This window comes from Lepidothrix coronata, unplaced genomic scaffold (genome assembly GCF_001604755.1).
Source record: "Lepidothrix coronata isolate B3197 unplaced genomic scaffold, Lepidothrix_coronata-1.0 Scaffold54, whole genome shotgun sequence".
Classification (NCBI taxonomy): domain Eukaryota; kingdom Metazoa; phylum Chordata; class Aves; order Passeriformes; family Pipridae; genus Lepidothrix; species Lepidothrix coronata.
Window position 1 is genome coordinate 4,831,256 of NW_016690234.1, and position 12,239 is coordinate 4,843,494.

The following is a 12,239-nucleotide window of genomic DNA, read 5'->3' on the forward strand; positions in this document are numbered from 1 at the left end:
AAACACCTCTAGGTTTCATGGATTCATGGAAAGAACCAACCTAACCATTCTTTAGAGTCAATTGTCAAGTAATATCGTGGTGCAAAAGAACAACTGTCCTGATTTATATGACCAGCAGAGCACACCCCAAAAGTTGTGTTAACCAATACCTGGGTTAACCACTATTGTTCAGCCAATTTTCTGTCATTTTAAGGTTTGTGTTGGTAAGACTTGCAGTACTTGAACTTTGCAAGAACTTAATGAAACAATGAAAATATGCAAGGAGAAAGTATTATTCCTTGAAATAGAAAAGATTACAAGAGAGTAAGAAATTTAATTCAGAAAATGAACTTTTAAGAAACAACTGAATCCGCAGTCAAGGCAAAGATCTGATAAAAACTGAGTAAATAAGTTCAAGTTCATAATACCTGAAGAACAGTTCAACTTCAACCATATCATTGTCAGGAAAAATAAATACAAACTTGCCCCAAAGCAAAACAACATTAGAGAAATCAGGAAGAGGACAGATAGACAGACAGTAAGTTATGGACATAAAACTCTTTGTACCAAAACCAATTAACCCTAACCTAAGGCAAACCTTTTTCTTCTAGCCCTTCATTTAAAGGTTTTACAATTTATAGCCTGTGTTTCTCAGGGGAGGTCTTGCTCTGCTCTGATTTCACATTTCACAGCAGCACATGTGTAATCCTGCTGCAGCACAGAGCACATGATCCAGCTGATATCAGAAAATCCATTTTTCACAAGTTGGAAACACACTGGAAGTGAGATGTAACCAGAAGTCAGTTCAACTACAACAGGCCATATGAGAATGTTTGCAGAAATGACAGACTGGGGTGATAATCATCAGAAGTCTGTCAGTCCCATCCCATCTATCTGATAGTCTTGGAGGGGAAAAAACCAAACAAAACCAACCCACTACACTATTATTTGAAAGACAGCTAAACTTTTTAAGTGGATGTATATTTAAGTATAATTGTCATTAATACTAATACTGGAAATTGCAATATGATAACCATTTCATTTACTGCCTTCAAGACAAATATGCTTTAAAGTGCCCACAGGGTAGGAATAAGTCACCAACTTCATAGAGAAACTCCCCCCCAGCTTGCATAAACGTGACTGTTTAATGACTTTTAAATTTTGTATGATCTCAAATCAAAAGCAAAATACCCCAGTATCTAATCTGACTTCAGGATAGAACTGCTCCAACGAAAGAGTTCAGAAGAGGATGTACTTCACTAAGCATTTGTAGATGCAGGCAGAGAGGGAAATAAATCTCTTCTAGAGTAATTGTAAAAACACAAAACCTAATTCATGCCATGGAATTCATTAAGTCAGTTTAATAATTCCTCAGAAATGCTTACTAAATTCTACAGTACTTAAGAGCAAAAAAAAAAAAATCAGTTTCCTTTTTCCTTTGTTATCATACAAATGTTTATATACATATGTAGTATTATGTATTTCTATAGATTCATAGCAAACATAAGCTGATGTAGATGACACACATCTTTAAAGTAAATGTACCTTTACATTTGTATTCTTAAAATTAGATGCAGCTTCCTTATGAAAATTTATATAAGAATTAAACTTACAACTTGCACAATTTTAAAACATGTCTATCTCATCCATACTCAACTTATGGATCATGTCTTCGCTGAGCTTTATTTTGGGAGAAAGCTTTTCTAAAGCTTCCACTAGCTTTCTATTAATTATATATTTTTACAGCAAAGGGTTTTGGTAGGGAAAGAACTTATCTTCTGTCATGAATCCAGAAACATATATAAATTTATGTATATATAAGTATACATATAATTACACATACACACATGAATGAGGAGCACCAATAATATCATGGAAAAACCCAAATAAACTGCCCTTTAGAACAGCTTGATCCAGCCAACTTTACTTGTTGTATCCCAAAGCTACACTGTAAGCAGGTGGAAGTACAATTTTCAAGGCTCTATATTCTTCTCTTACATCAAAACCATAGAAACACCTGTGCTAAACAACTTTTGATTTCCCATTGTGAAAATAGTTTTTAAAATTACCCTATTTCTTGGAAAGGAATACTGGTCCCATGATGGACTGGAGTAAAACAAACAGGGATACTGGTTCAAAGACAAAGATTTTTATTTTATTATATTATGTCTACAAAGTGCAGCTGTGCTTCTTATACACTGATACATGCTTACTCCTGAGTATACACTATACATCTTAAAAGTGACTAAAAACTCAAAAAACAACATATTTTTCTAGTGATCATCTAATTATCTGCTGAGTTTAAAACCCAGCTCATTTAAGACAATAAAATGAAAAGCCAGTTTATAAACTGTTTCATGGCATAAATGACCAGCTCACCAGCAAGCCTAAGCTGTGGTAAAAAAAAAAAGCTTGTTCTAGCATCAGATAATTCATGATTATGCCTTCTGTTTTAAATTAAGATTTTAACAAGAACTTGAGCAAGAAGATGGCTTTTCTTCTCCCTCATTCTCCAGTGGAAGACATGGGTCCCTTATTACATCTTGTCTTAATTTCAGAGATGAATGTCTGGAAGTGTTCCCATTTAATGGACTCATCTTCGGTGTGTTCAGTGAGTTACCTGATTTTAAGTATTTTTGGAAAATAAAGGGAGCAACATCTACTGGACATGAACTCTGAAAAATGAGGTTACTCTTCTTCCTCTCCCCAGCCTCTTAGAAGGAACTGGGTAAGACAGGTGCTGCCTAAGGCAAACACACTGATCAACTCTTAATGGATTTCAGGTAGGATCCTCAGTATTTGTGCTCTGTGCAAGGGAATACAGACCATGACAGATTGTTTGCTTGCCTGTCTACAAACACCACTAGAATTGTCTAAACAACCTACAAAGATCTAGCATCTAGTCCCAATCTAAAATTACACATGATAATGTTATATCCCAGGGATTCTGGGACTTCCCAAGCTATTACTACATCGGAGGAGACAAAAAATTAATCTCTGCCAGAACATCAAAGAGAGTGAGCTCAGAAGGGCTTATTCAGGTCAACTGTTTCAAAATAGAGCAAGAACCTATTTTACACAAGCCTGCAGAGTTGGATACTCCACAGTATCCAACCTCTCTGGATAATCCATTCTGGTACTTGACTGCATTTGTTCCACACCTGGCTGCTAACACAGATTGTTTGCTGCTGCTGTGCTGAAATTCAGCACAGATCAGGACTGAGCTCAGCTTTGCCATTCTGTATTTCTGATTTAAAACTTGTGTTTATATACTTCACCCATTAACTGGAAGCTATGCTGTAGCTGGAACTATAAATAACCAGTATACTAGAAATGGGAAGAAATCGAGTTGTAAAAAGGGCATAGAAGCAGTGCCGAAATAAAGTAAGTTGGCAGAAAATAATATAGCAAATCTCATTAACACATTGTGGAACAACCTTGTAAGTTAACAAAGACAGATATTTAAAGCATGTTTAATTGACATGCAGTTTTTCAGTATATACCAAGGAAAAGTTTATAGTATAAAAGTACTGACAACTGGAAGTTATCTACAGAATTTTATAAGAAAGTACTTGCAGATGGAAATGTAAATTACATTTCAGACAAAACAGCCAGTGCAATAAAAGTGGCTTTTAATAAAACATGAGTGCAGTTGGGTTTTGCCAGTTAGTTTCAGAAAAAACCATAATTATTCTTTTTCTAGCTAATATGTATCACTGAACAACTGCACTTTGCTATTGTACATTCTAATTATTTTGATTAGTTATAGTTTTTGTTTTAAAAATGTTTTATTAATTTGATTCTTTTGAAATCAAGACATATGTTTCTTTCAGCTACATATTATGACCTAAAAGTATAAAGACTTTGCAGAATTGCTCTTACATATCCTTGGAGGGAAGATTAAAACAAATTAGACAGCTCACTTCTTAAAACATCCAAAATATCACTAACAACTGCACAACAGCAAAAGCACCAGTTGTCAAATAATATTTAATTAAGCTTATTTTGGAAAACAAAACTAACTTGAATCTTGACAGGAAGAGGTGTCAGAGGGAGCACTCATTTTCAGATAAAACAAACCATTCCAACTTTTGCAGACAAACCCTGAACAGATGTCATGTGTACATCCTATCTCTGTGGCTGGAAATGTGAACAAGGTACAAGAAAAAACTATAGAGAGCCTACAGTACACTCTTACTACTATATCACAGAGAAAAATCATGTATTCACATACTTCAAAAGTCAGTAAATAACATGAAGGCACTGGAATTATTTGAGCATTTAACGTAGATGCATTCTTAGTAAAAAGATTAAAAAGGTCACTTGTTCTCTGTCATGATTAGCAATGCAATACCAACTCTCAGAGGAAACAGTTTCTCAGCCTACAAGAAGTCAGCTTGAAGAAATAAATGTGATACTGAATTTGAGAAAGACTAAAAACCTGGCAAATAAATTGCTAATGGATATGTTCAATATTTGACTGTTTCAGTTCAAAGGGAGTTTAGGAAAGTTGAGGAATTCTGAATACTGGGGGTTTTTTCACTGACATCAAACAGTGAATTCAAAGTGAAGCACAGTTCTCCCAGAAAGAGGAGCACTAGATACAGCAGTCAAGCAGATCAAATGTCATCCTGAAGTATTTTTCAAGGGTATAAGTTGATAAAAAATCTTCTCAATCTCTATTTCTGACTCCCTGTGTTCAAGTAAAAACTGGATTGCACCAAAACTTGCTTTGAATTGATTGAAAGTGACATTGGAAATAACAAATAAAGGTAAGGAAGGATCAAGGTGAAAAGGAGGGCTCACCTATGAAAAAAGCCTCCTGCAGATTTGTCTACTAGAGCAAGAAATAAAGATCATGCACTGAGTTCTTCTTGAGTGATGACAATAGTAAGCTCAATATCAGTACAGCTGCAAGAAGTGACTGTCACCAAACTTTGAAGGCAAAAATATATATTTTTATTCAATATTAAAAATGCAAGCTGTCTGTTCTCAGTCATCATGACTTTGATCCACCAAAGCTGAGTGTAGATCTTGCCATGAGTCTCCAAAATATAAGTGGGTTTTAAGGAAATGTATAATATTATATCTCAAACACAAAGGATATGATCATGTCCATAGGAACAGTGTTGAAGAGAAAAGGATTCTGAAGTTTAAACTTTGAAAATTTTAATGAGTCTCTTTTTTGTCTATTGCTTTGAAAGCCTTTCTTGCCTGGTGTGCTCACCCCATTTTGAGGTAGAATTCCCTCACCTTTGAGAATCAGCTCGCAGCCAACAAGTAAAGCTGAAATTTACTGAAACACTTTGATGGCTGAAAACAAATCTGTTACTGCATCTGCTGCTTCACACTTTGGTTTACTTCATTTTATATCAGAAGACTTAAATGAGCCTTGCTTATCTGAGAAAATATTCCAAACTTCCACTATTAACAGTCACACTGCAACGACCGGAACTTCCACAAACCCAAACACGCTGGATCCCAATCTTTAGGTTGATGATGTTTCACTGCAGTGAATTAAACAATGAAAGCCACAAAACAAACAGGAAGGTTACAACCAGACCACTACGTTATGAAATAATATTCTGATGCAATATTGTAGATTTTGTTTTACAGATGGAAATAAACAAAAGAAAAAAGTGGTCATGGAAGCAACTTATTCACGTTGTTTTATTACACATTTTACTGAATTAAAATTGTTCAGGACTGCCAGAAGACACTAAAGGCACACTAAATTCTCCCTAGCTCTCAAAGAAAATGTGGAGTTCAGCTTTGATTTTATTATGATAGAGAAAAAATTATTCTATTTAAAATTAAAGATTTTGTTTCATCTAAATCTGTCCAGTACTTCCCAGGCACACTCACTACACAAGGAAAAGTTAAACATGGTTCAACAAGAAAGGGATAAAAAAGGAACAAAGATGTCCCCATTGCTCACTACCTTGCCCCCAAATTTGGGACAGTTCCCAGTGTGTACTGGCAAAGCCATCAATCACAGCCCCATCACAGCCACTGAGAGCAGGGAGGACTCATCACACCCTTCCCTCAGTCATTGCACTGTCTGTGCATTAAGCACAGGACTGCTCTTCTCTGCCTATAGTGGGAGGTAAATTGTTTTCATCACTAAGTTACAGCAACATAGGAAGTAAAGCTCTGCAAAGCAGCTTTGCCTTAGAGGAGAATTAAGACATTAGTGTAAATCTGTTCCTATGACTTATATTTACGTAAATGTATGTTTTTGTTTAAGCTGTGTAAAGAAGACTTGTTCATACACACAACAAAATCCTGCAGCTTGTTCTGTGAAAGTTCCTGTCTATTTTTTTTTATGCCAAGACTACTTTTATATGTGCACACACAGGGAACAAGAGTGCACACATTATATGCTAGAAGCAAGTAAAGAGCATTCTGCAAAACAGAAATCTTACCAGCTAACTAATAATCAAGTTATAATATCTCTGACCATGCTTTTTTTTTTTTTTAATGAAAGCAGATGTCCAAGTACTGCTCTTTATTAAAAACCCAGTTTCCACCTACAGTATAGTGATGTCCTTGGTCATACAGCCACAACCAGGTCCTTAGCTGTAAAATACAAATAGAAAAACTAATATAGATGTTATAAACTAATCCAGGTAGGTTTTGAACTAAGGTTCAAATAGAGTTTGACATACAAAATACATGAAAAATTATTTTAAAATACTATAATGTTGTAACTACAAACAAAACCCAAGACAAACCAACCCTAAGCATCTGCTAAAACAGGGTCTGGTCTCTTATATAGGAATGTTTGATTAGCCTTTTCACCTGACTGAATTTATAATCCTAATACTTTTGGTGGTTTAAGGCATTAATAGAACAATTTGTTATTGTTATTTCTGTTTTGCTCCTTGAGCAGAGCATAATATCTATATTAATATAAATTCAAGCAACATGAAATGCATGCAGTGTTTTTACCAATGAAGTAATTTTCACCAACAGGTCATGCTGGCTTAATACTGTATGAATGAAAAAGAGGTGGAAGTTTGTGTATAAGCCCTTTATTAGTAACTAACTTTAAACTACACTTAATTAAGAAAGGAATATTTACACAATAGCATTTTAAAAAGTTTTTTTTTCTCTCAATAGACCAAATTTCTTAATTTTTACAGTACATTTATGTAAAAACATAGCCATTTTCCTACCACTGGCATTCCTGGTCTATGCCATATTTTTGAAGAAGCTATCATTTTCCAATGAAGGAAAAATGGCAATTTATTAACACTGCTTCATGAAAATAAAGGCTGCTTTTTTAAGGAAACAAAATTATTAACATGAAATCATAATAAATGACTATTTGAACTCATTATGAATAAACCCAGAGTTAATTACTTGAATATCTTGATCCAAGACACAAGCTATTTAAAAAGCTGTGCTTATTTGCAGCTGACTGTGACTCTGTCTGAAAATAGCTCTTACAACAAGCAAGGTTGAAATGAAAGCGTTCTACAATTAAGAGTTCTAAAATACAATGTGTGCTGTGTCTTATTTGCTCTAGAAAATTACGTAATCCTAATAATAAAGTTTGCTTTTAAGTGAAAATCTCATAATAAAAACTCATTTCTCTGTGTGACTTGCAACTTTTTTTTTTTTAATCTAAAATACAAACTGGTTCAGGTTAGGATACGTTTTTAGTCACTTAGAAAAACACCATGTACCTCTGACTCCTCTTTTTTTGTATACAACAGATTCATCTCACTTTTACATATATCTTATCCAGTGAGCCAAAGCAACTTCTAAAAATAATAGAAAATGCACTATATCAAAAGTAAACAAATTTCAGAATTTGAAATCCAAATGACATTTGTAGAACATACACGCACTAAGAGAGAGATGATTAAAGAAAGCAGTAGAAGTGAAACTGTTTTTGCAGGTTTCTTTTTACCAGCAAGACTCCAGACTTTTTAGTTTTCTTAACTTCCTCAGCAATGGTTCATGTTGTGAACCTGTCCCCTGGAAAAAAGAGGCAATGATTGTGAAGCCCATTTCCTCTCCTCTGGCAGGCTATCCTGTGGCACCGTTAAAGTTTAGCACCACTTCTGTATGTTTTTGCACGGTGCACAAAGCAGTGTCTCAAAGACTGTCTATTCTCATGAAAGAAGAAAGGTAAAAGTACCAGCTGAGAGCTTCACCTTTGCAGTTTTCACCAAACACTTCAGTCCACCACCTCCTCAGCACGGGCATTTCCCAGCTGCCCTGCAAACCATGGCACTGGGATGGGTTTGCTGCATTGCTTTCTGCTTAGGGAATTCAGTCATCAGGTTGGGCACTTGCAAAATGGAAGAATAGCTGTGTTTGCACTCACACTTCAAGAAGATATCAAAGACTCAATGAAATTTGCCAGAGGCAGTTTTTGGGATTAGTTTTCAGAATCACCTGTCTATCACAAACTGCAGGTTAATAATGAGCTGTGAAGACCAGCCTGCTCCAAGTTCTTAAAAGGGTTTCCTACAGTGAAGAATCAGAAGGGCAGGTGCAGTGTAAAAATTTGCCATAAATCCATTTGAATGAACATTAGGTTTTATATGGGCCAATATGCCCTCCAAATCTGTGCCTGGGAAATTCTACCACCTAACCTGTCAGGTCAAGAGAGAGTTTTCCCAAGGCTATATTTGGCCAACATCTCAGCCTGTCCCTTTACCTGAGCTTACATCTGCCTGAAGGCAGAAAGCAGCAACTTCTCTGTCTCTGAGGTTTGGTCCATGGCACTTAGTTCTCACATGATCCAAAATCCCTCCCCTGAAATGGAAAGTTTTAGGTCACCTGATCAGTTTTCAGGTGATTTAGAACACTTTACTAAAAACCAGGTGAGTCCAGGTATGGTTTTCTAATTTGAGAGGTGAATATACTGATAAATTTTCATCAGGAAAGGAAATGTTCTTCGATTTCTCAAATGAAATAATTAATTTTTCAAGAGAAAATAAAATCAAACTTAGAAGTAAAAAAGTAGAGGTGTGTGGGAAGTAGGAAAGCACCTGGGTTTTTGCTTTGTTAGATGTTTGCAGTGGAAACAATCTGCTCAATTTTAACGAGAGTTGACATCACCAAGAAAATTCCCTGCCATCATTTCACAACTAGCTTTTCTTTGCTGAATTTTTTTTTTGTTTGTTTTAAATACTGAGTTAAATTTTTTAGGCTTCTAAGTAATTATAAAGGAAGTAGGAATATCCTCGAAGTGGGAATATTGAGAAACTGTAATTGGGCTATGGAGACACCCTATTATTTATGCCTTGCTTTTTTTTTTTTTTTAAATTTCTGAATGGCAAGTTTCAGCACTGCTGAATGCCAGCCAAAAATTCAAGGTGGTATAAAACATTTAAAAAACATTACTTTTTAACAATGCTGAGAAACCGAATGGCACCATTTTAATAGCCCTATGTCATAAAGACTATTTTTATTTAGGAAAATCTATTTTAATTTAAATATCATAAGCCCATGAGCTATAACAAACAATATTTTTTTTCCATATGCTTGGAATTATTGCAAAGAAAATTTTCTTCTCCTCCCTCTCCTTTAGAAGTCTGAACATACATGTGTGTTTATGAGTGTGTGTCTGTTTACAGGGATGGAAGGAAACCACTAAACTCCATTAGTTAATGTAATGGCAAAATACCAAAAAAGAGGTCTTCCCTTGGGGTTGGCTTTTTATCCCATGTCTTTCACTAGTCCATTTTCCACATAATCCCCTTCTTGCAGCAGTTCTCCAAAGCAAGCTGCTAGTGGTAACTGCCCTCAACCCAGATGATGTGGAAAGCTGCTATAATTCCTTTCATGTGCTCTTTTCCTGAATTATGCACTGTATAGATTGAAGGAAAGTTGCCTTTACCAGGTGCTAAGAAATGGAAATGTGTGTGTGCATTTGCGAGCACTTACCTGCTGGGTACTGGAAGGAGAATTACAGGCTCCCTTCTAAGTCTTAGAGCAGCTTCATTAAGAACGAGTTCTGAAAATCAGATTTCTTCTGCATCTTTTCCAGTGCAGAACACCAATGAAAGAAATCTATCTGTGGGGTTCTCTTAAGTTTTTGAAAATTTCATTTAATTATTTATGGAAGTCTGCAAACAGCTATCAATAATGAATTTGGCATTTAATTTCTTGTCTTTTAACATAGCATTTAGAAGTTTGAGGGCTGATTTAATAGTTACTTCAGGTACTCTTAATCATGACTATACAGATCTGATACTTTACAAGACTTCAGTGTTAAATTGCAGATGGCAAACATTGCTCACATTGGACTGTGCTGTGAGATGTGAAGGATCATAGTGGAAGAAATAGGATTTTAAGAAAATTAAGGCTCTTCCATAACCAATAAACATAAAGCAAATCTGTTATATGCTCACCAACACTTCACTTGAAGAAAACAGAAAACCATCCTATACGCTTAAGATGGAATTTCCTTTTTTGAAGGGGTTTTACAAATAAATTAGTCTGGCCCTTGAACTAGTAAGAATAATATATGCAACTAAACTCATCACACAATTTAGAGAAGTCTGAGAGAACACTGTGTAATTTACATTAAAGCAAACTAAATGTTTAATAAACCAGTAACAAACCCCAATATAATTAGTCATCTGTTGTTTCAGAGAATTCCACTAAAAATCACATCTATTTCTGTGTTCAGAGTTGGGATATAGTCTAAACCAAGATCTTTATACTAGCAAAATTACCTTTCCAGTAAAAAACAGACAACAAAAAACCCCACAAGCTTTATATTCCTAATTCACTTTGCTTCATAGTGGTACAGTGAAAAAGGAGGGAAATAAAGCAAAATCCTTAGGTAAGAATCTATCTTATCTCTCCTTAAAATTGTCAGAGTTCTACTTAAAGTAGGAAGCTTTTAGGAAGGAGGGTATTTAAAAGTGTGAAGGCCCCTTATCATCCTTATCACCAAGTCAATCTGTGGCTTGGACCAGTTAATGACATTCTTTTTTCTACAAAATGTAAATATGTATATGGCTCATTGGTGGCTCCTATGAACTAGAACTATGCACCTGCAGTGCACAGCTTTCCTCTCCAACACATTCCTGGTACAATGTCACAAGCAGGGGACAAGCCCCCAGTGTGCCCCAGTGCTGGGGTGTACCAGCTCTATGGCTGTGGCACCGGAGGAACCCCAAATTCCCAGCAGCAGCTGAGGCTCACAGCCCAAGCAGACCATTACCATCTAATGCACCAAACTCAGCAAAACTTGGTACAACCCTTGTCTGGTAAAAGGATATCTTCCTAATCTCTCTGTATCCAGTTTGGTACTGTTTACATGAAACTCTTCAGAATTATTATTAAACATAAACTAAAGCTGCTCTTCTAAACCAAACATCTTTGGACTTCAGTCAGTCCCCCTCAGACAAATAAGCTGTTTTGAAAATTATTTCCAGGGCGATGCCTGTTGCCATAGAGATGACATTAAGTGAAAAGGACAAAAAATATAGAGGGTGATAAACTGCATGGTTGGATGACACACTTGACTTCCAAGTCTGTGTTCAAATGAGGCATACACGCCAAGATTTTTTATGAAAGACAAAATTAAAATGTATCACTATCAAGCTGTAACTGACAAGGTATTGTGTGGTGGCTGTTAACATAATGCTCCATATATTTATTGTTTGTCATTTTTCTGGCCCTGATAAAGGTCTTTTAGAGCTGTAAATCATACCATTAAATCTGCCACTAGAAACAGAGGCTGTTTCGAGAATGAAAAGAAAGGAAAAGACGGAACTGAATCACTACTTACAGGTTTCTGCTTCATGACAGACCTTAACTATCACATCAGAGATGACATTTATTCTTTGAATTTGGCACATTGTCAAATGCCACACTGTTGGCTTATGACCTAACTTGAGAAAAAATTCTCTTGAAGAGTGGCTGTTTACCATGGTGATGCATTGTACAGACACAATATACAGTGAAGTAAATATGGCTTAGGACAATCTGAAGTTATTCACAGGTCTAAACATATTGATTCACTCACAACAAACATTTCTATTTACAAAATTAGCCTTCACTCCACATCCTGTTTATGAAGGGTCTACAATATTACTGTGATGATCTTCATTGGTATTAGTTGCAATAAAATGCAGTGGGCTTAGGTTCCTGCATGAATACTTTGATCAACACCTTCCAAACACAGGCTTAGAGACACCTAAAACTGACAACTGACAGAAATAATACAAAATTATACAAGTCTTGATAAAGATCTGATGGGAAAAATGTTATGTATGGCACGCAGT